Source organism: Poecilia latipinna, unplaced genomic scaffold (assembly GCF_001443285.1).
Source record: "Poecilia latipinna isolate Pla-1442-1.1 unplaced genomic scaffold, P_latipinna-1.0 Scaffold1196, whole genome shotgun sequence".
In the NCBI taxonomy this organism is placed as follows: domain Eukaryota; kingdom Metazoa; phylum Chordata; class Actinopteri; order Cyprinodontiformes; family Poeciliidae; genus Poecilia; species Poecilia latipinna.
In genome coordinates, this window is record NW_015113812.1 from 69,383 (window position 1) to 92,202 (window position 22,820).

The 22,820-nt window shown below is 39.3% G+C and overlaps 1 long non-coding RNA gene across 1 annotated transcript in view; it reads left to right on the forward strand.

Moving 5' to 3' along the window:
* LOC106960560 (uncharacterized) overlaps positions 1–22,820 on the forward strand; it is a 67,696-nt gene that overhangs the window by 7,018 nt on the left and 37,858 nt on the right. Inside the window, exons 3-4 of the long non-coding RNA XR_001427600.1 lie at positions 17,893–17,945; positions 21,803–21,858. This is a non-coding gene — a long non-coding RNA (uncharacterized LOC106960560). The remainder of the gene's footprint in view (positions 1–17,892; positions 17,946–21,802; positions 21,859–22,820) is intronic.

Here is a 22,820-nt window from a genome sequence, read left to right on the forward strand (position 1 = left end):
TGTTTTTTTTGAAAAAAAAAAAGTTTTTACAAATAAGGGGGGTCAAATTTTGGCCCCCTTTCAGCCGATTTTTTTTTTTTTTTTTTTTTTTTTTTACCTCTGAAAGACTTTTGGAGGCTTTCCGAGTCATGCCATTTGTGCAACTCTGCATATTAAATCTTGTTGGAATTTCACATTTCTGGGACTGTCGGTTCTGTTTGTGCACAAGGAAAAAAAACACACACACTCACACACACATGGATGGTCTCTGCATCCTCCATCTCCGCCGTGAAGCCAGACCCCCCTCGGCTTTTCTCACTCGGAACCGAGTCCAAGTTTGCACAGGAAGGCAGGGGGAAGGGGAGCGCCGTGTCAACCCGTGTGGGTGTTTTTCTTCTCTTCCTCGTACAAAAAGCCGACTCCTGATTACCCAGATCCAAACCACCTTCTGACGCTGAGCTCTGATTGGCTTTGGGAACCAGGAAGACCGGCTGCCAAGTACCAATTTAAAGGATGCACAGAGTCTGAAGACTTCAGTGTGAACTACGGCAGCCCGGAAGGGGAAACTTCAAAATGAGAAGGAGTCAGAGTTTTAAAAAAACTACATGACGGTGCAGAAAAAATGATCTGAAAACGGATTTAAAATAAACATCAACAATGACTGAGAAAACGGCAAGAAAATTCACAGGAAGGAAAAAATTACATTAGAGGCAAAAAATCGGTTTTTCACAGGGTGGGAAAATATTTTTGTTTCCAGATTTTAAATTTCTGAATTAGATTTTTCTTTCTGTCCATGAATCCATCCGTCCTTCCTTCCTTCTTTCTTCTTTGTGAACTTTACTGATGAAACTTGAATTTGGACCAAAACTTCAGAGAAAACTTCAATTTTGAAAATGGACACATGTGGGACGTTGTGGACAGAAAAGATAACATCATGATGATAGCATCATCATGATGACATCATCAGGATAACGGGACCTGCGCCCGCAGTTTGAACCTCCCTCTTACTGAAGCAGCTTCTCAAGTTTGATGGGTGGAGATAAAACTTGATGTTAAACAATAATCAGTTAAAACCGATCGCTATGGCGTCTAATTAAATCCCAAATTAAGTGAGAAATGTCCAGATTTAATGATTAAACTGTTCAGTGCAGTAAAATCTGCTGGTATTTCAGAAGACGTCTCATCTTCCTCATAAACCTCCTGGCCAGAATAAAACCACGCAGACAAACTCCTGCGTCTTCCTCTCTACCTCCACTCTTCAGTCACGTCCAGTTCCTGTGAGGACCGGCGTGTTCTTGGCGTCGTCCTGCACGTCTCATTCAGGCCCGCGTGTTGTTTGGGCAGCTTGGAGCAGTTTGCAGCTTGCTGGTGTAAATGCGTGTGTGTTGCAGCAGCCGCAGCAATCAGTGGGGCCCAGCCGGCCTGCGAGATGTGAGAGCGCGGCGTCCCCAGGGCGAAGCGAGGTGCCACCTTCCAGGAGAGAGGCCATGTTGGAGCGCAGCAGGCTGTAAAAAGTGTGGATACATCCAGAAAAATTGTATTGTTTGTGTATTTACTATTGGATTTCCTACTTGAATATCAGGATCGCTGCCCGTTTTCAAGATGGCTGCCATTTTTGAGTATTTTAAGCAAATTTGTTTAATCCAACTTTAAAGTTATAATATGTTGCAAAATCAGACACTGAAGGACATAAAGAGAACTCTCAGTCTGGCAGAGTTTCTCTTTGTTCAGCGGTTTCAAAATTGCTTCTGCTTTTTTCTTTGTGCTCAATGTTCGCTTCAGCTAATATTATTTATCAGTTTAGTGTTAGCTTTTGCTAATTTTTGTTTAGCTTTTCTTAGTTTTTGTGCTTAGTGGTTTAGGATTAGCTTCTGCTAAGTTAAGCAGTTTAACATTATGCTTGTTTCGTATGTAGTGGTTAGTGGATCTAACATTCAGTTGTTGAACCCAACTCTTTGGTTAGCTGTGGCTAATAATCATAGCCGATTTTACTGCAAATATATATTCTCCATTACAACCAAAGGAAACACAAGACCAAATGATTTCTATGGTTGAAAATATTTATGATTTGACACCAAACTTGTTTAACTGGCAATTTTAGTGCAAAAATAATTTTCCATGACGATCATGGCGGCCATCTTGAAAATCTAAGATTATGGGTAAACATGGTCCCCATCGGTTCAATTGTGTATGATTTGACACCAAAAGTAAATATTGACAGATGCAATGCGAAAATAATTCTTTCCCTGACGACCATCTTGAAAAATGGTCACCATTTTGAATTTTTCAGTGGCTAGCAGGTTTTTTCAAAAGAAGCCAGCTCCTGTGAACATTTAAATCTGCATATGAAAGATTTAGCGGAAATATTCTGTGATCTGCTGCGGTCCGGGGAAGTTTGTGGGAGAAGTTGCCTCGGCCTCATTTGCATGATGTCACCAAGCGTCAATCTGCTGTCGGTGGCGATGAGTGTAATGGCATGAAGGCTTTAATTAGACTTCAGCGTCAGGGTCTGGGGACGAGGTGGGTCACTCGCTGAAGTGGGTCAGGTCCGAAGCGAGTGATGCGACCCGATAGTGGACTCGTCCAGGACGGCGGTCGCCACGGGGCAAACATCACAGGAAGTCAGAGTGACGGCGGCTGAAGGAACTGAGCTGCTGCTTGTTGCTCCTGTTGAGTCAGAGGTAAGCTGGTTCCTCTGCAGCGTCCAAACATGGACGCAGACGGAGACATATTGGACCAGAGCTGTTGGGTTTTTTTGGTTAAAATCTCTATTAAAAATGTTTCAGAGGGGTAGTAGTAGATCCCAAAGCATCACACATCCTCCACTGTGCTTAGCAACAGGGTCCTTGGCGTTTGAGGTGTTTCCTGGTTTGATGCTCCTGAACTGAATGAACCTCATGGCCTCCTGGACCTGAGACACATCAGAACCCTGCAGGACAGACAAACACACATCAGTCTCAGTACAACGCGATGTTTTCTTGTCTTTCCTGTTTTGAGGAGGCGTTTTTATTCTAATGCTAGATTAAGAAAAACAAACTTTGGTTGCTTTCTATGTTGTGGAGTCGGACAAATCCATCAAACCGTCCGTCTGTCGATCAATTCGTCCATCAATCTGTCCTTCTTTTTGCTTTTTATTTTCTAAAAATGTCCAGGGTGCCAGTCACTGTGGCATCTGTTTGTTTTTGGTGTATTCAGATGCAGCAATACGTGGAGGAGGGGTCATCTCTGCTGTAAGAGATCCAGGTTGTTTGTAGTTTCCTGAAAACCTTCTTCATTTTTAAATAGTCTTTTCATCGCTTTTGGTGACGAGTTCAAGAGGACAAACTTTTTCTGCGAGTTGAGTCCAAACTGCAGCGCTGCAAGTTTAACTGCATGATGCAAGTCGCTGCTGCGTCTCCTCGGATTAAACGGGGCATGTGTCGCCACGGGGCAGCAGCCAATCAGAGGAGATCAGCGTGACGCACGGCTGAGATGAGGAAGTTTTCGCCTACACTTTGCTTCTCCTTTTGGAAAAACTTTCCTGAAGCTTAACAGAGTAAATAGAAGGTGTGTAAGAATAATCTTAAAAATAGGCGTCATGCTTCTCCTTCTTTTCATCCTTTTTATTGTGCTCCATCAGCGGCGTCGTCAGAAACACAAAGAGCAACCAACAACAGCAACTTGAAAAGCTTTTGGCTCATCCTGCCGTCTCTGAAGGCCGAAGCCAGAAAGAGTTTAGGATTCCAGTCAGAGTTGAGTGATGATTAAACTGCTGCGCCTGATTCTTCTATCATCCGTCTCCCGGCGCCTTTAATATGCAAATCGTAGGTATGCAAAGCTCTGATGCTTTTATTTAAAAGACATGTCCTCGGGCGATAGCAGTGGGCTTCCAGGGAGAGCCGTGTTTTGGTATGAAATAAATAGTTGTTAAGGAGATCACACAAGTTTGTATCTTGAAAGATGAAAAGCTAATTGACATGAATAATTTATTTGTATTGCAGTATCTTAAATATCGGGAATAACGCTTGATAAATATAAGTTGAGTTCAAACACGGGGCCCTTCCAACCGTTCAGAGGGAATAAAATCTCCGAAAAGCAGTCATCTCTTAAACTCATAATGGCGTTTGTCCTAAGGTCACTCCAGTGCAATTATCAGATATTAGCAGAATACTCAGAGGTATTAAGAATAATGATCCGAATGTGAATCATTATGTTGCTCCTGAGGTCGGCGATCGAGGGATTGGGGAGGAGAGCAAAGAGATGAAACTCTGACTTCGGATGTCGTCAGGTACAAAAACCAGAAAGGAAAACATCCAACGCTGAAAGGAACAATTTGTCAGGCTTTCCTGATTTAAGGATACTAAACATCTCACCTAATGATACTCAGCTAAAGAAAAAGAATGGATAAACTCGTTAACCAATGATTGGTAATGAATTTCTGGTCATGTTTTAATCAAATTTGGTCAGCCTTCTGATATTATTATCACAAAATCAATTATTATTCAGCAAAATGTTATCAAATGTTCTTGATCGGCTAAAGATGAGCTAACGAGTGCTTCATTGTTGTCTAGTATTGGTTATGTTCCATAAATGTAATGTGTTCAGTGTTTGGGACAGGGTTTGAAATCAAAATAAATCAATCAAAATAGTTTTAAGTTTCTTATTAGCTGTGCTAAACGCGAAGTTAAAGTTAATTGACTAACCCTACACCAACACAATATTTAGCGAATGTGAAAGCTAACGCTAAAGCTAAAGCGTTTACATGTTCCATAATGCTTTTAGATATTGCATTATCTAAAATAATTGTTCTATTCTCTTCTTTTAATTTGTTCTTGTATATATTTTTTGTTTTAAATAGTTTAAGAGAACACAAGAGGAAATGGAACTGCTGCATAAACAATTTTCCCCTTTTCAAAATTAAAGCATGACTAAATAGCGTCGATAAGCAAAACTTTACCACAGATGTTGTGTTTTATTCAATGGAAAGTTTACAAAACATCCAAGCAAAACTACATCTTTGTAATATATTTGGAAAATGTTTTTTTTGTTTTTTTCACAAAATATTATCAAAGATTCTTAGTTAGCTAAATATGAGCTAAGGTGTGTTTCATCATTGTCTAATGTTGGTTATATTGCACAAATGTGGGTAACAGTTTCAAATCAAAGTAGGGCTAAGTTTGTAAATAGCAGTGGTGACCTCTAACTACAAATTTAGTTGTGCTAGCAATAACACTAATGATAATCACCAGTTTTGCTAATGCTAAATTGCTAAGAATAAAGTGGCATTTAGCAGAAGCTAATTCTAAAGTGCTAACTTCACTTAAATTGATATCTTCCTTTGGAGGCTTACAGCTCTCAAGCACCATCCTTCATAACCCCATTAGACATTGTATTTATGTCTCTGTATTGTTTTCAATTGTGTCTGTATGTTAATAAAAGTTATTGGGAAAAGGGAACCAATCTGCTTCCCCTTTTCAAAATAAAAGCATGAATAGAAACATTGATAACCAAAACTTCAAAAGAAATGCATAATTTTGTTCAACTGAAAGTTTACAAAACAATCGAGCAAAATTAGCACTTTCGAGTTTATCTGGAAAAGTTACTTTTAAGGGAGGCTAAGTGCGCTAAATGTTAGATACAGTCTTTGTGTTTTTTAGTCCATCCTTAACTAATAACAAAATAATGTCAAAACCTAATCGTAACTCTCTATGTATAAAGTTTTATACAGCAGTAAGCCCTCCAGATTTAACATTTCTTGACATCAAAGTTACTTCTGTGTTTTCTAAAGGTGGGCAAAAGGCAACAAATTCCCAATTTAAATGCTCATTTTGCATGTTTTTCATTTCTCAAGACAAAAAGGGCATATATCAAGTTGTACTGTGACTTTAAATGTAGCAGAAGAGTCATGGCATTTATTTTCCATCTTGGCTGAAACCGGAGAAGCCGTCTGATCCTGTTTTTATTTTTCCAGCTCTGCTGTGGTCAGCTTTTGTTTGCCTCTGTGGTTTTGTATATTTTAACTCATGTCTGAAAATGAATATGTTGATGGTTTCTTTGGTGTCAAAAGGAGCATCAGACACTTTAAATCATGCTCAGTGTGAAAGCACCTTTTCTTCGGCGCTAACACTTCTAGGTTTTGGCTTCAGAGATGTTTTATGTTTTACAAACAAAGCAGCAGAATGTGTTGAGTCGATCCAATCACTCCCTTCTCTGTGACCGACTGACATTTTTCCCTAAACGACGAAGCCCGCCCACAGGGTCCTCCGCCCAGGCTGAAAGGGAGCGCTCAAAGGGTTTTAAAATTGCAGTTTGACCCCAGCGTGCACACTCCGAGTTCAATCCTACTGCATATCTCAGCTGGCATAGTTAGCATTCACAAGTGCTCTGATTGGAGAGATCCCACAATGCCCTCTGTTGTTGTTGTGAACTTTTGACTGCGTGGGCCGGGCCTCCACGGCAGCGAGGTGGAATACTTGACATTTCTCCGTGATGACAGCCTCGTTACTACTCCTGATGCCGGAGCACGCGCATCTTCCACCGCCCCGATCTCCTGTGGCAACGCAGAATCCGATTTGGATGACGAATCCTTTCCGGCGCCGTCTGTTTCCTGCAGACTCCACCCTGTGTTCTCAAATTAAAGCTGGAGATGAACCATTTGACACAAGATGGGTGTGAATCTAAAGTTTTTCTTTTGAGTTTCTGCAAGTGGTGCATGAGCAGAACCCTTCATGTTCCTGATGTCATGATTAGTGACCTGGATTCCTTCCTCAGATGAACCCGGAGTCCAAAGCAGGCCAACAAAGCTCTTATTCAGATTGCCTGACATTTAGCAGAAATCAACTGAAAGTAAAATTCAGCCGATGAGATTCCTGCTAATGTGTGGAAACAGCTGCACCTGCTAATAGCTGCTGTTTCTACTAATAAAACAACTACGAAATATATCGGCTAATGCAAAAGTATTCAAACTCCTTTAATTTTTCACATTAAAACCACAAATTATTAGACCAGTTTGCCTCAAACACACCTTTTCAGCTCTGCTCACAGCACATTTAACAATATTACATGTTAAAAACAGAGCAACCATTGTTTTGTTTTATAGCCACAGAGTAATTTGCAAACTTAGTTCTTTGTTGGACCTTTTTGAAAAGACAGAGAAGTTAAAATGAAGATTCCCCTCTTTTGAATTTATCTGACTATAAATAGAAAAACATGAAAATGCATATTGGAGAAAACTAATTCTCCACAGGATGGTGTAGAGTTTTGGTTAGCCATCGTTTCACATCTCTGCTTCATGACAAGCCGTCAAAAACAAACCTCATTGTCCTGTGTCTGCCATTTTGTATCCAACAGTTGAGGTAAATGCTGCATTTCAGTTACATTGTAAGTGGGAACTCTGACCAATCATTCTAGAGCTCTGCTTCGGTTGCTTGGTAACGGGCGGAACTCCCCTGGGGTTGCTAGGTAACACCGCAGAGCCTGTCGAATGTGACTTAACATTTGGGAGGTTTTTGAAACTTTTTAGATACCAAAATATATTAATTCATTAATTATTTTTTATAAATGCTTGGACTGTTTTTAGAAGCAGTAGAGACTGAAATGGAAATATAAAAATGTACAAAATGTTAATTTTGCATAATATTTCGCCTTTAAGCTTTACTTTCATAAGCAGAATTTTTTAATTTGTTCAGATTAGACTTGCTACACATAACATTTATTTTAGTTGCACTCTTACATGTATATCCAGCACATCTTACTACTTTTGTTGCGGAGAGCGGCCATATTGAAACACAAAGTTGGTTTTACACTGCAAAAACACAAAATCTTAAGTCTTTAGCAGATATCTTGGTACATTTGAAAAAGGACAAAACTAACATACAAGTAACTTTTCAGAAACTTTTAGGAGTTTGTTTTCAGTAAAAAATTCTTTGTCCATTAAAAGTTCTATTTCACCGATAAGAATTTCCATCAATTTTAAAGAATTATTGACTCAAAACAAGCTTGTATATCTTACCAAAACATCACTTGTTAGTTTTGTCTTTTTCCAAGTGTTATTTGCACAGAAAATAGACCAAAATATTTGGTAGGATTTTGTGTTTTTGCAGTGTACAGTCATAAATGGGAGAAGTGGGAGTTTCTCCCAGTTTCTCAGTGGCCATTCCAGTTTATTTTTCTGATTTTCCAGTTCTGAGTTTAATTTATTGTCCATTTGTGCAAAACTTGTAACTTTCTGGTAGATTTCTTGGGATGCCATCAGTTTTGTTAAGTGCACCAGTCCCTCCTGAAGCAAAACCGTAAGGTCCGTTTACCAGTTCACCATCAAAATAATTGGATGCGACTTTCTTATCCAGGAAAACATCCCACTGCTGATCATAAAACCTGATGCTACAGAAGTGTCCCAGTTAAAGCCACACATATAATATGAAGCAGCATATGTAACCTCACATCTGCTCTGGACCAAGCAGCAAGTATTAAAGGAGACGAGGCTTTGAATAGAGAAATACATTCTTATTGTTGAACTGAAGCGCTGACAATGAGCCCCCTCGCTCCTCGTTGAGCCGCGCAGAGGCCGACTTGTTCATCCCTTGTTATGCCGCTAATGTGCATGATTTAAGGGGGAATTATGCACATCTCAATGTGCCTATAAATGACATTATTCATGCACAGGTGCTGCACTAAGCAGCTCCTGAATGATAATTAAGATAATCTTTCTTTCTTTCTTTCCGCTCGCTGGATCTCTTTTTCTCACGGATCCACTTTGTTGGAGCGGTATCTCCTGTGTCAATACCTCGCCAGACTGCAGCCCCCTTCTCCCCTCAGCCATTGTCTGATCCTTATTCAGCACTAAAACCCGCACTAACAAGTGAGACCACGTCTATGTTCCTCCCCGGAGCCTGACGGTATTTCTGAGAAATAACGTGCCAAGTTGAATTAAAGTGAGAGAATTAAAATAAAAAGAATTTAAAAAAAAGTTTAAGCGAGGCAGAAACTTGGCAGCGGCGTTCCCGAGGGAATTCACCGCGCAATGAATTTCTCAAACGAGGATATGAAGACATTGATGTTGAGCACTTTGCATATGATAAGCTCTTCCTCCATAAAGAGGAATGATTAGTTTAGTAAATGTTGCTGAGGAAAATGTGTCCTGGATAATAAAAAGTGGATGAATTTCGCCGTCGTTGGGAGGAAGTTGTGATTTCTCGTTGAAGAATCCAGCGAAGCCAAACTTTTCTTGTGTCTCCGCAGTAAGAGGACACATGATTCCCATTTCTCCTGATGTGTTTGGACAGTAGCAGGTCGCGGCGTGCCAAGTCGCAGTCTCTAAATGCATCAACACAGAGCCGGACTTAGTGAATCCAGCTTGGTTTGTGTTATTGAGGAACCTGAGGCTGTTTGGGGCCGGAGCCTCTCTCCTCTGCGGTAAACAGTGAGCGATGAATATCAAGAGGAGTCCCAGCTGTATTGTTTTAGCACGGCCGCTTGTTTACACCAGCCCTTCTTTTTTTGTGTGCGAATGACTCGTTTTGTTTGTGTTTTCTGATTTTCGTGTTGTGTTACATGTCGGAGAACTCCCCCCAACCTTCGGCTCGCTCTGGCGGAGGAAGCCGCTCGGTGTCTCCGCGGCGGACAGCTGGGTTTCATTTACCCGACTCTTGCCACACCCTTTCACTTCAAATAAACACACTGAGGATGTAGGACAGCAAACACAGAGGAGGGAAAGCTGTAAATAATTTACGTCCCTCTTTCTGTCATCAAGGAGGCTTCTTGCTTTAAGTGGCCGCGAAAGTGATCAAAGGAAGAGTGGAAAAACATTTAAAATGCCTTGAAATAATATAATCAAATGAATAAAGTAGAAATACCTTTTTCCTAAAGTTTTTCTACAGGACTCTGGTTGTAGCAAGTTCTGCCGCAATAACAGATTTTTCTGGATGATAAATCGTCCCAGACGTTATTGTGATAAATTATAATATAGTTGTTTTAATGCCAAATTCAAGTAATATAATGGCATATTAATGCAGGAACAGATTCTCAAGAATGAATAAACTTTAAATTCATATAACACTGGAACTGGAAGACATCTTAAACAAAATAAATAAACAAAACAACAAAAACCACAAGTAAAATGGATTATAAGAAACTCAGCAGATAAAAAACAAACTTAGCTAAAACGTTAGTTGTGCGAACCATAAACGTTGGAGCTACTCCAACATGGTATGTAGCTGAATATAAACATCTAACTTCTTGAAGTATTATTAACGGTCAATAACCAAAACTTCAACACAGAGCTTTATTGAGCTGAAACTGAAAACTGTTCTGCAAAGCAGAGTGGGTCAAAATTTCTGCCACTTTTTTTTATTTTTTATTTTTTATTTGGGTGGCAAATATTTACAATTAATCAAAAAAGCGTCTAAAGAAACCCATTATATTTAGTTTGGACGTCTTTTAACCAGATTAACCTCACATATAAGCAATAATTTGAGGTGGAGACGATAATTTGATAATTCATCATTTTTGTGTTGCAGCGTTTAGTAAAGGAGGAAAGTTTCTCTCCTCCAACCACTAAAGAGAGGGGAAAAAAATCACATTTTGAGAAGTGAAGTGAGAGACACTCCACCCCTTTGATTCTCTCAGAAGTTTAAATTATGAGGCTTTTGCAAGCGAGGCCCGGCCACAGATGGATGTTCGCCAGTTGTGTGCAAAAAACTCAGGACATAAATTAGAAAGACGCGCTTTGCTGTGGAGCCGACCATCACTGCGACAGTCGGCGTGTCCTCCCAGAATAAATGACAAAATAGGTTGCCTGACGCCTGTATTGGCAGGAGAACCGTATTTTTCACTACCTTCTCATGTGACAGTGTTGCTGGTTGTTTTCTTTAATTGCTCTGGAAGGTTTTTTATGCATAATAAGAAAATATTGCTCCGCTGCAGTCAGAAACAGCAGAATAAGCCTGCTGTAAAACCCAGATTTCCCCTGCAAATGACACTGAATCATATATATCAGAGCCGTGCCTCCTGGCTACAGCGCGTCCTCGAATGTCTTTAATAAGGATGAGGATGTAAAGGGAGGGTGCAGCTCCAGTTTTAAAGTAGAAATAACCCGCTTGACTCCCAGAAAAGGTTAGCTTTAAACACATCGCATTAATCTCTGCTGCACGTTTATGGAGCTGAGTGAGTTATGTGAGGCGTTATGAAGCAAAATATGAAAAAGCAATTAGAGAAATGGAGAAAAGTCCACAGATATAAAACAATCTTCACCCAGTGTTTTCATAGATTGATGACAATCAGCTTAATCTAAATGTGATAAAGGAATGACGTAAATCAATAATAAACTGCTGATTTCACCCCGCTGTGCATGTGTGATTACAGTGATGGCGGCTGCAGAAATTGCAGCTTTTTACCGATGACGGGCAATCCGAAAGCGCCGGCGCTGAATAGTCACAGGTGCTACGTTGTTTGAATGGAGCAGAAATACCCAGAGTGGTTTTTATTTTTATTTTTTGATCCCCAGCGTGCAGAAGGAGAGCGAACTCAAGCCTCTGTTAGATTGAAACGCCGTTTTATGGGTCCATTAGCGGATTGGAGATTTAGTTACACCAACATTTTACGCAGGGAGATGCAATCTGATTGGCTGAGACGGAGGTGAAGATCTGTGCTGCGACTGTTGTTTGGGAACATCACTGGTGCTGCAGGCCAGTAAAACACAGGGCCATTTTAACAAAGGTTCTCACAAACGTAGCTTTCAAGTAATGTCATGTTGAACAAAGTGGAATTAAGGTTATAATAGGTGTGCAAAATATAAAAGAGGGGAGAAGCATTTACTGGTGATTTGATCTCCTAATCAGCACATTGTGAAAAGCAAGTCAGATATACATTAATCAGTTCTGCAACACAAAGGACGATATGCTACCTTTTTGTGTGCTTTATACTGGAAAGTCTGTTGGAAAAATATAAATTTATTTAGGAGCATTGATAATAATGTAGAATCTGATGTAATCTTGGTTTAATTGCAACATTTAGATTGTTTTGAAAGCAGGATAATGTTTAGAAAATGTCATACAGAACAATAATTCCATCTAAATCATCTACTGAGATTATTATACTATAGATGTACAGATTTGAAGTAAATACCAGGATAAAATGACCCAGATTTGTGACTTGACTTGAACTTTAACATCAGTGTCTTAGGAATTCAATCTATTTTCTTGAAAGGACTTGATATTTTACCCAAAATGTCAAGTTTAAAAAGTTGAACTCTTGCATTTTTGGCTGAATGTTTATGCCGAAAAATTATAGTTTAAGTTTTACCCTGTTGATATCCTAATAAGTATCCCAAAAGTAGTCTTATTGGTACCCTGAATTACTTCCATTGGTACTCTCCAATTACCCTGATAGTACCCCTTTAGTGCCATGTGATTTTACTTAAAGGTATTTAAGTGCCAAGGTGTCACCTCGACACTTTACAAGGTGGCAAGTTTGTAAGTACCGAGACACCTTTGGTACTTAAAAACTAATATTTGGGTTATGGCGTCTAGTTCTGTCCAATTGTAGTGTTGCTCCAAGAATTGTACCGTCTTCTCTGGGTGTAATTTAATCAGCTGTACCATAAAGGCCTCAACATCCCCACAGCATGACAGTGCCACTACAATGTTTGACCTTAAAGACGGTGTTGGTCGTTGCTTTGGTCTGGTCTGACCAATGCCCCTGGGTTGTCCTTGTATGTTTTTGGCACTAAAACAGCTGAAATTAGATGTACAAACTCATTTAGAGGATTTTTTCTCTTGCTGTTTAGTTGCGCACAGCTGCATCTCTGCCTTTTGTCTTTCACCATGTTGTAAAGCTTTGATGCCACATGGAGAGTCGAAGTGTCTCGTACCTGGCTCTACACCCAGAGAGGCGTATTCATCTGAGAGTATGTTCATATCACTTTCAATATCCCCCTCTCTAAGATCATACACAACAGGATCAGGCAAACACTGGAAGGGAAGACGTGTCTTGGGGGGGTTGAACATCTTTCTTCCTTCTGCTCTTTGGAAAGTGTACAGGATGTGCCTGATGTTTCCTTGGCAAAGGAAAAGGTAAAAATAGAGAAGATTCATCTGGTTTGAGTTCAGCAGCACCACATTACTTTAGGGGTGGTTTCTTCCCTGATCTCTCTCTTTCCTTTTTTTCATTTAATGCTGAGCCATCCCAACTTCTTTTGTGATTTGATGCTCAAACGGACCAGGAAATGCAAATAATCCCGGTTCTGAAGGCGTCCAGTGACGTGATTGTTGGGACGGTGCGGGGGAGGCCGGCTGGCTCGCCACATTAAAGGCAAGAGTTTGAGCGAGAGATGAGTGGAGACTGGGTTAAGTTAAGTGAAAGGGTAGGACTTCAAAGGCCGTTAGGTTTTCCTGCCATATTAAGAGTGACGAGACGTGTCTTTTATTAATAGCATTCGCCAGAGTTTTTGCTCTCAGCCGGTTTCATTGTTCCACAATCACGGCAATGTGCAGACGGGATGAGAGGAGTCTTCAAAGCTGCACAGCAAATTACACCTTGATTACAAGAGAAAGGAGTCCGCTGAAGGATTTACTGCCTGTGGTTGTTTGACATCTTTTGTTTTAATCTAATTTAAAGCTCTTTACCACCTTGATAAAAGCGCCATGCTCACATTTTCCACTACATCTGGCATTCTTAAAAAGAATAAAAAATCATTGGCTTAGAGAGGTTTGCATTTTAGCCCAAACTGTTTTTCTTTCTCAAAATTTAACTGGTGGTCTGGAAAGTACGGGATTTGATTAAAGTGTGTTCTAGGTCTGGATCAGGGTTGAAAAATGTTGTTTCCGGAATTAAACCTGTTCTGATGTTTTAATGGTCCGTCCTTCATCGGCCTGTCCATCCATTGATCGTACGTTTGTCCAACCAACTGTTCATCCAACCAATCGATCATCCGTCTGTCCAACCAACTGTTCATCCAACCAATCGATCGTCCGTCTGTCCAACCAACTGTTCATCCAACCAATCGATCGTCCGTCTGTCCAACCAACTGTTCATCCAACATATTGATGATCTATTTGTTCAACCAACTGTTCATCCAACCAATCGATCGTACGTCTGTCCAACCAACAGTTCATCCAATCAACAGTCTCTCTGTTCATCCATCCATCCTCAGTCTATCTTTAATCCTCCGCCCATTCAGATTTCCATCTCTCTACCCGTCCATCAATCCAGTCTGGTTTTCTTGTAAATCCTGACCTGAAATATCTTCCATTGGTTTGCAGTGGCTCTTCATGGGCAATGCTTATTTGATATATAGATACTGCATGATATAATAAAAACGAGTCTCTTTTATTCTTAGAAATGAATGAATATACCACATCCATCTATCCTGGGTCTCCACCTTTGCGAAGAAGAAGAAGTTGTTTGGACTGGACATTTTGAAGTGACTTGGAGAAAAGCAAGTTCACCTCCGACTGTACTTTTACTCTGGAAAACCTAAAACATCAGTACCGTCTGCTCAACCCTCGGTTTATTCTAAATGATTTTCTATCAGTGTGGAGGGATCTTCTTGGCACAAGTTTGACTGCGCCTCCTGAAACTCAATTACCACCGCAGTTTTCTGGCCTCATTCATATCGGCTGTGGTACAGAACTCCATCAGACACTATTTCTGATTTGCATATTACAATGCGAGCACTGCCCATCATCCCTTCTGCTCATTAAACGTCGGGCATCTCGTCGTCGTCTTGTCTGTTTTCATAAAAAAAATGAAAAAAGAAATCTTGATTTAGCCGCTTTAATTCTCCTGCGCGGACTTGTTTACATGATTGGCTTTTTCTCCCCCTTCCCCATAAATCCTTGTCAATCTAAAGCCGCTCTCGCACGTTATCAAGCGAAGAGAAACAAAAAGACGCCACAGTAAACATTCTATAATTGACTGTTTATGAGCGCTATCATCAGTTAGGGTGGGATTTTAGGGCCGTAATCTGCTTTTTCCTCCTTCTTCTTTCTTTGCCATTCAACCAAAAATGGACACGAGAGTTAATGCATCCCTCCAACCTCTGAGCCATTTACACTCGCTGAATGTACTTGTAATGATTAAGTTTGAAAAGAGACATTTTTTATCATCGGCCAACACAAGAGTTGGCAATCTTAAGACCTTCAACTAGAAATAATTAGGATCTATTTGAATGCTGAGTGCGCCGAGACAAGAGTTAAGCTTGTTAACGAATGTGGTGGCAATTAAATGCGTCGTCCAGCCTCAATTCTGCTGTTTATTTTTCTCTTTTTTTATCACCTGAAAATTGATTATAATTCTGACCGTAAAGTTTGAAATTCCACGCCAGCGGATAATTGAAAATGCAAGCGACGGAGTATTGTGTTTGTAAGGGTTTTAGTTCCCACGTGAAACCGGAGCTGGTTAAAATTAGTCCATGTGGCTCCTCTGTTTTAATTTCTCCACAATTTAATGGTAAAAATCAGGTCAACCTTTAAGATTTATGAGCAGTGGAGGGGAAAAAATGAATTAATGGTATGCTATTTTTATTCAGTCAGCCGTCTGTTAATTTGATATGACCTTAGTCAAAGGCGGCGGAATAACAAACTCTACTTACTTCTTGTTAAGAGCAAACCCCTGGTCTCCCATGTTGCTTTGCTGAGGATCTGAGAAGCGAAGGGCCCGCTGCCAGCCGCCGTTTCTTTAACTCTTATCTGCAAAACTCAACAAACGGGCTTCTTTTAGGACATCAGTGGCGCTGGGAAACGAACACCCTTTCATCTAATTACACAGCGTATTGTTTCAATTAGGCGTTTTCTTTATTAATTCAACTTTGAAATGAGGAAAAATGAGTTGTTCAAGTGGCATTTAAGCGCGTTCAGAAAATAAATCCTGACAGCCAAACGCGGCGGCTCATCATCCGATGGAGGACATAAAGTTTGCGGCGTCGCCTCCGGGCGTCTTTGTCCTCGAGTCAAAGCAGAGGTGCGTCACCTCTCTTTTTTTCCCACCTTTCTTCCTCACTCATGAGATCTCAGTGTGACTCGCCTCATGACAGCGTCTAAAACTCCACTGCCATGAGGGGACGGGGACTCGCAGGCCCCCATTGAAGCATCCCTGCAGGGGTTTTCTTCACACAGGGACTAAAGGGGAGGGGGTGAAGGTGAAAGTTTGGCACCGAGCGACGGATCCCCCAACAAGAGGAGGCCTTTGTTGCCAGGTTGCTTTTGCTCAGCAACGTGGAGGAGCCAGGTGGCCTCTGACCTGACCTCTACTCCGAGAGGACCGGTGGGCAGAGAGGCTGAAATAAAATAAAAAAATGAAAGGAACAGGCAACTTTGGCTGGAGGGGCCGCGTGTGAAACAAAGTGCTCAGAAATAGGTCAACCAGTATCTCATTTTTCTTGCGAGGCCTGTAATCACCCGTGACGAGCTCACAGAGGAACAGGCTATTCAGTGAGGATTGAGGACTCATGACGCTGACTGACAGATCCCAACCACCTGCCTCATGACGGGAGAAACCTGCAAGATCTCAACTCTTTGTTGTTCGCTTTTATTTGCTTGACTTACCTGAGTTGGCGTGTTAGCTCACAAAGTTTTTGTTTCTGAATTATGTGAATGTTTTGCCTTTAGAGAAGACAAAAAGGTCGTTCACTGATCCAAACATCAACCACATGAAGACGGCACAAAGCAGAAATCCGGCTTCCCAAACAGACAGCTTTCAGTTTTTATGGTTTTGAATTTACTAAGAGGTCATCCTATATTGAGTAAAAAGATGAACCAAATATCACTGGAAGAAATAAGAACTGAAATGTCTTTCTGATGGGTTGCTAGTACCAGAGTGCCTAAAAAACATTTAAAATGGACCTCAATGTGTATAGCAGGTAAATTTAAAAATAAAAATGGTGCAGATGCAAGTTATCCTAAGGTTCCTGATCTTAGTTTAGCTAATGAAGGGCTAACTAACATTACCTACGCTATAACACAGTAGGGGGATGTAGGTTAGCATTAGCAAAACTAAGATATGCTAAAGTATATCCAAGGAAAGCAAAGACATTATATACTTGGATATAGAAGATTAAACTCAATAAAGCAAAGGTAAAATAATTGATTACTCAAGGTCAGTAAAAACCAGTATATTAATATAAGCTATGGTACTGTAGGCTATGCTAGGTGAGCAAAGTTAAAGTCGGCTAAGTTAAAATAAACCACAATATGGAAAGCTTAACTCAACATCACTGATGTTGATATTGCTGCTTTAAGCTAAATAAAGGCTAAGGCTAAGCTAAGGTTAGCTACATTCCAAAAAATGCTGACTTAATCTAGGGTAAAGCAAAGAAATCTATAAATGTAGCTTTAGGAAACTAAATTAGCATTGCTTCTTCAAAATAGGCTTCAAGTATGCTAACCTAGCATAAATTCAGCTTGAAACTAAGGTACGTCATGTGTGCCAAGAACTCAAAAATTGACTGAGCCAAAAATATAAATAAAAATACAATAATAAAAGTAACAGTAATACGCCCTCAGTTGTTTTTTGTCTCATTTATAGTTTAATATTTGACGCTAATTCTGCACTGGAAATATCCCGTTTGGATTTTCACAATAAGAGTTCAGTTTCTGGATCGTTACCAGAAGTGTTTACAATAATATTGTTGGTAAATTTATACGTGAAAGAAATATGAAAGATTGTAATGTCCAATTAACAACCCTATTTATCTTTGTTTAAAACAAAACAGTAACAGATGGAGGTTGGAGTCCATGCAAAGATATTTAACTAACATCTTAGCTTAACGATGTTAAGATCTTTATGCTAAGATGTTTAATTAACATCTTACTCTGACTTTAACTATAAATCAATCAGCTTTGTTACAGACTAGGATTCAGCAGTGTTTAATCAGTGAAGGAAAATGTTCGGCAAGATATTCATAGATCTAATTGTGTGTTTTTTTTTTTTTTACCACAGAAGAAGAGTTGGAGTCAGGATTTGCCCTAATCCTCCATTTCCGTGTTAAAAAGGTGAGCAACACTGTTTAACGACATGCTAGTTAGCTTTAGCGCAGGGATTTCTCTCTTTCTGACTCTTTTTGACATTATACAACAAAACTGAAATATTTATCACTGTCAGAAATTCAAACAAGCTTAATAATAATAATAATAATAATAATAATAATAAAAAACATATTTTAGTATTTTAAGATGGACTAAACTGACCTTCTAGTAGCAGTTTTTGTTTTATATTTTTGTCACATTGTGGCACAGTTAGAGATCTGTCATCCTTTAGTTGATCATCTATTAAAAATATTCAACCTTAATCATAAAAAATGATCTTCTCCCAAACTGGAAACTTTTATTGGTTTCCAAAATGACAAAACTCATTTCCAATGGGAGAAGAATGGACTAAAAGTGTAGAAAATCTTTGACCTAAGTCTAAAAAGGTATGAAGGAAGTCTTGGCTACTTGGAAGAAAAGTAGACAGAAATAATCGCTCTTGTGCCGAGTTGTTCCTCCTGATTCCCATTAAACTTTGTAAAATGTGCTCTGATCCTCATGGAGATCTCAAACCCCCAACGTTGCTGTGAAGAAACGATGATGAGTCTTCATCAGGAAGCCGCTCCAGATCTCGCTGCAGATTTAAACCTGATCTCGTTAAGCCACCAAAGAGTCTGAATCTCGCCCATCGGTGGCCAAAGCATCCCTGCTGCTAATGAGGCGCGCACGGCCCCCTGGGTAACGGCTGCGTCACGACAAACATACACTACGACCTAGACCTCCGACAATGAACCGTGTGGACCATAAAACCCAGTTTGCATTGGTGGTTTTGATCCCTTCCACTCTAAATGCCCATTTTAATATGCATTTTAGCCATTATGTCACTGCTAATAAGAAGCCTCTTTGAGAATGTGCCCATTGTTGAGCGAGTCTGTTAATTATGACGGCTCAAAGTGCTGCTGTATTCCACTGACTCTTCCTCATAAGAAGCCTGATTATTCATCACCATGATAAGAATTAATTTGCAGGAAATATTGCGCCTTTTTTCCCCTCTCATGCTCCAAATTTAAATGCTCCAAATTACACATTCAATCCATCTTTGTTTGTGAGTTCAACGCCGTTAAACAAGGCAGCACTTGGTGACTTTTATTGGACTGGAGCGACAAGTCGGTGTTAAATAAACACTTAATGTATCGAGGGACGTAAACAAATGAGCCAGTAATTCATGCACCTTTTTTTATAAACAGTTTTTGTTTGATTTTTTTTATAGGAACCATTTATACATTCATTATGTTATTAATACAGGAAATACAAGTTTGTATGGATTCCAATTAAACAAGAAAAGAAAAAACAGGTATAAGACAAACAAATAACATTATTTATGTATTTAATTTTCTTCACATGTAAGTTTTGCATCTTTAGCAAACATAAAATGAAGCTTTTGTTTGTTATTCTTTCAAGTTGCTAACATTTGCCACACTTGGATTATCCAAGATGAATTCAAGCGACACATATCTATCAAAATACCATTTAGACGTCTTGTGGTGGAAGTGGTCAGGTTGTGGTTCTGATGATCCAACAGGAAGCGGGTCAGGAGGAGAAGCATCACAATGAGGGAAGCTACAATGGCGAAGGGGCTCAGAAACCCCTGCTGCTTGTATCCAGAGCATTTAATCAAGCTGGCATTAGTTTGGAAACTGTATGGCTTAAACTTTCAATCCTGTCCGCAAACTTAATATTGTTGACAGTAGCTCCAAATTCGACTATAGACTCAGCAAGTAAAAGGATAAGCTGAGCTTTACGGGCTTTTTATAACCTTTCTATTCAGCCCAGAAGACAGTGTGAGTCACGCACCTGGCTGAAAATCTGAGGAGCTTTCAGGGAAGCATTTCGAATGAATTACCTTGCAGGTTTATTCCCTGTTATTGGCTGCATTATGGCGTTAAAGTGTGCGCTGACCATGTGAATAACATGGGTGTCAGGTGATTGAAATAAAAACGCAGCAGGAAGGCTTTTATCACTCAGACGCTACAGTTAAGAAACATTAAAGAATAAGATGAACCAGCATTTCTGTCCTACACTGTAAAACTCACTGGCTGACATCAGTAACGGCTTAAATTTTTAATTATTTGTTTGTTTGTTTTTTACAAAAATGGTTAGTTTCTCTGTTCTGCAAATCAGATGCAGAATTTTTTGTTAAAATGTCAAAATTTGACTTCAAATTTGGATAAAAAAGTAATTTATGTTCTGTTAATTTCTTAACATGATGGTGTTTTATTACTTTCATGTATTTTTGGTAATTCATTTTTATACTAAGGTGATTTTATTTCTTGGTAAATATAAGAGGCCACCTCAAAATATCCTCACTCAGAAAAAAATTTGACAATTTTAATTTAGATTTCAGCTACTTAATCCCAGATTTCAACATCTTAACACGGATACAGAAATTAATTTAAAGAAAAAAGTAGATGATTACATGAAGTATAATTTCATTTCACTAAATTCAGAAAATAAATGGTTGGAAACAAACATTGTTCTCTGATTTTCGTCAGTTCGTCTTAGCTTAGCTTAGCTTTGCTTTGTTTAGTTTGACCAAAACTGCCCGGCTTAAGTAATTTTGTTAAATTTAGCTTAACTTGCTGTAGTTTAGCGTATGTTAGCATACATTAACTCAGATTAGCTACACAAGCTTAGTTTAGCGTACTTGAGCTAAGATCAGCATAACTTGCTTTAGTTTAGCCAACATTAGGTAATCTCAGATTAGCATTTGCTCAATTTAGCAAACTTTAGTTTAGCTTCTTTTAATTTAGCCTTGATTAGTTCATCTTATGTTAGCATAGCCTAGTTAAATATGCCTGAAACTAGTTTAGTTTGGCTTCTAAGTTAGCTTACATTAAATAAGTGTTTAGCACTTTAGCTTTTAGTTTAGCCTGCACTAGCTCTTCTCAGATTAGCTTGCACTAGCTTAGTTTAGCATACTTGAGCTAAATTCAGCACAACTTGCTGTAGATTAATTTAGTTTAGCCATCATTAGGTAATATTAGATTAGCATTAGCTCAGTTTAGAAATCTTTAGCTTGGCTTTGTTTAATTTATCCTTCATTAGCTCAACTTATGTTATCATAGCCTAGTTAAACATGCCTGAAACTAGTTTAGTTTAGCTTTAAAGTTAGCATACATTCAATAAGTTTAGTATACTTTAGCTTTTAGTTTAGCCTATGTTAGCTCTTCTTGTATTAGCTTGCACTAGTTTAATTTAGTTCAACCTACATTAGCTAATCTTAATTTCTTACCTTAGCTTATTGCAGTTTAGCATACCTTAGCTTTTAGTTTAGCTTTCTTTAACATATCTTGGTTTACCTTATCTGATGCTAATTTATCCCTAAAATGGAAAATGCAGAATATATCATCAGAAATGAAAATAAAAAAACTCAAGTAGATTTAATAATTGTTTTTTTACCCAACATTTAATTGAATTCTATGGTAAGTCAGGTTAAGCTAATTATAAACAACTTGTAAACTTAACTTTAGAATCAGTTTGGAAATGGGTTTCTAGAAATGTTTAATGTTTTGTTTCCCATTGTCTTAATTCTGTTCCATTATTAAAAACAGGCAAAGTAGAAAATCTTGAATATTCACAAGGACTTATTAACTATTGATTAAAACCCCCTTTAAGTGATTAGAAGAAAATCCCTGCTTGGAAGAAAAACAAGTGAAATATTGTCAGTCATCCAATTTATCAAACATTAGAAATTCTAAAAACTGAGCAGTTTTTGTAAAGTTTCTTTTCTAAAGAGCATCACGCTGTTTCATTTTAGTGTCTTTCTGTATTTTAATTTAAAGACAGTATGTCAGTAGTCCAAGTAAATGTTTTTATTCCTGCAGAAACATTGAAGATGTGGAACAAGAGGAAGGAAAAAGTTTGACAGAGAAGCAGTAAGGTATGAGCGTTTATTTCTGCTAGCTGCAGTGTTTCTGAAGCACGTTTGTTTGCATTTATGTGTGCGTTTGTGTGTGCGCGGTTGCGTTTCCGCGGTAATACAACTGAGAATCATGTTGCAAGCTTTTTGCCCAGAGTGTTTCTGAGCTCATTTTCAAATGGTAATTTGCCTTATCCGAAGCAAACTCACTGACTGTAAGTAAGTGATTATTTGCATGACTGACAATCATTCGGCTTGCCTACGGTCTTTTTCCAAACTGCTCCAGTTCGTCCAGTCTTTTGAAAGAAATAAAAAACTCAGGGTGGGCCGGTTCTCTTTGAAACATCGTTTCATTTACCTTATCATTAGACACAAATATGGCATGGCTTAATAGCGGCAAAAAAAAAAAAAAAAAAAGGAAACAGCAGTTTTGATGATGGCTTTGCAGGCAATAAAAAGCCTTCTTTGTGATTGCTGGATAAAGAAGATGATTTTCAGCTGCTGCTTGGTCGTATTTTGGTTGAACTTCTCGGTTTTTGGGTCCGATCACCTCAGGTTTTGTGTTTTCATCAAAGCGCCAAGTTCCTGTGGTCCTGTTTAATTGGTAATTATCCAATTTGAGGCATCTCGACTGTTGGTAAAGTGCAGCAATGACACGGACCCACAGACAGCAGAACAATGTAGTGATTTAGTAGCCGCACTCCCCCTCAATCATGCTCAAATGTCAGCCACAGACTCATCAATGCCCCGAACCCTGAGCACACCCCGGAGACGCACACTCGGCCCGCGTTGCTACACACCAGCGCCGTGTCAGAAGACGGAACAGGACCGTGGCGACTGGAGATGGGTTTTCCAGAACCACTTCACTCCGTTTCTGTCAAAATGAGGCAAAAATACAGACTTGATCCCACTCTGTTTGCATTAGTCAATGAAGTTGGCGTCATTTTTTTATTTTACCTTCACCTGAACTCTAATTTTAGCAA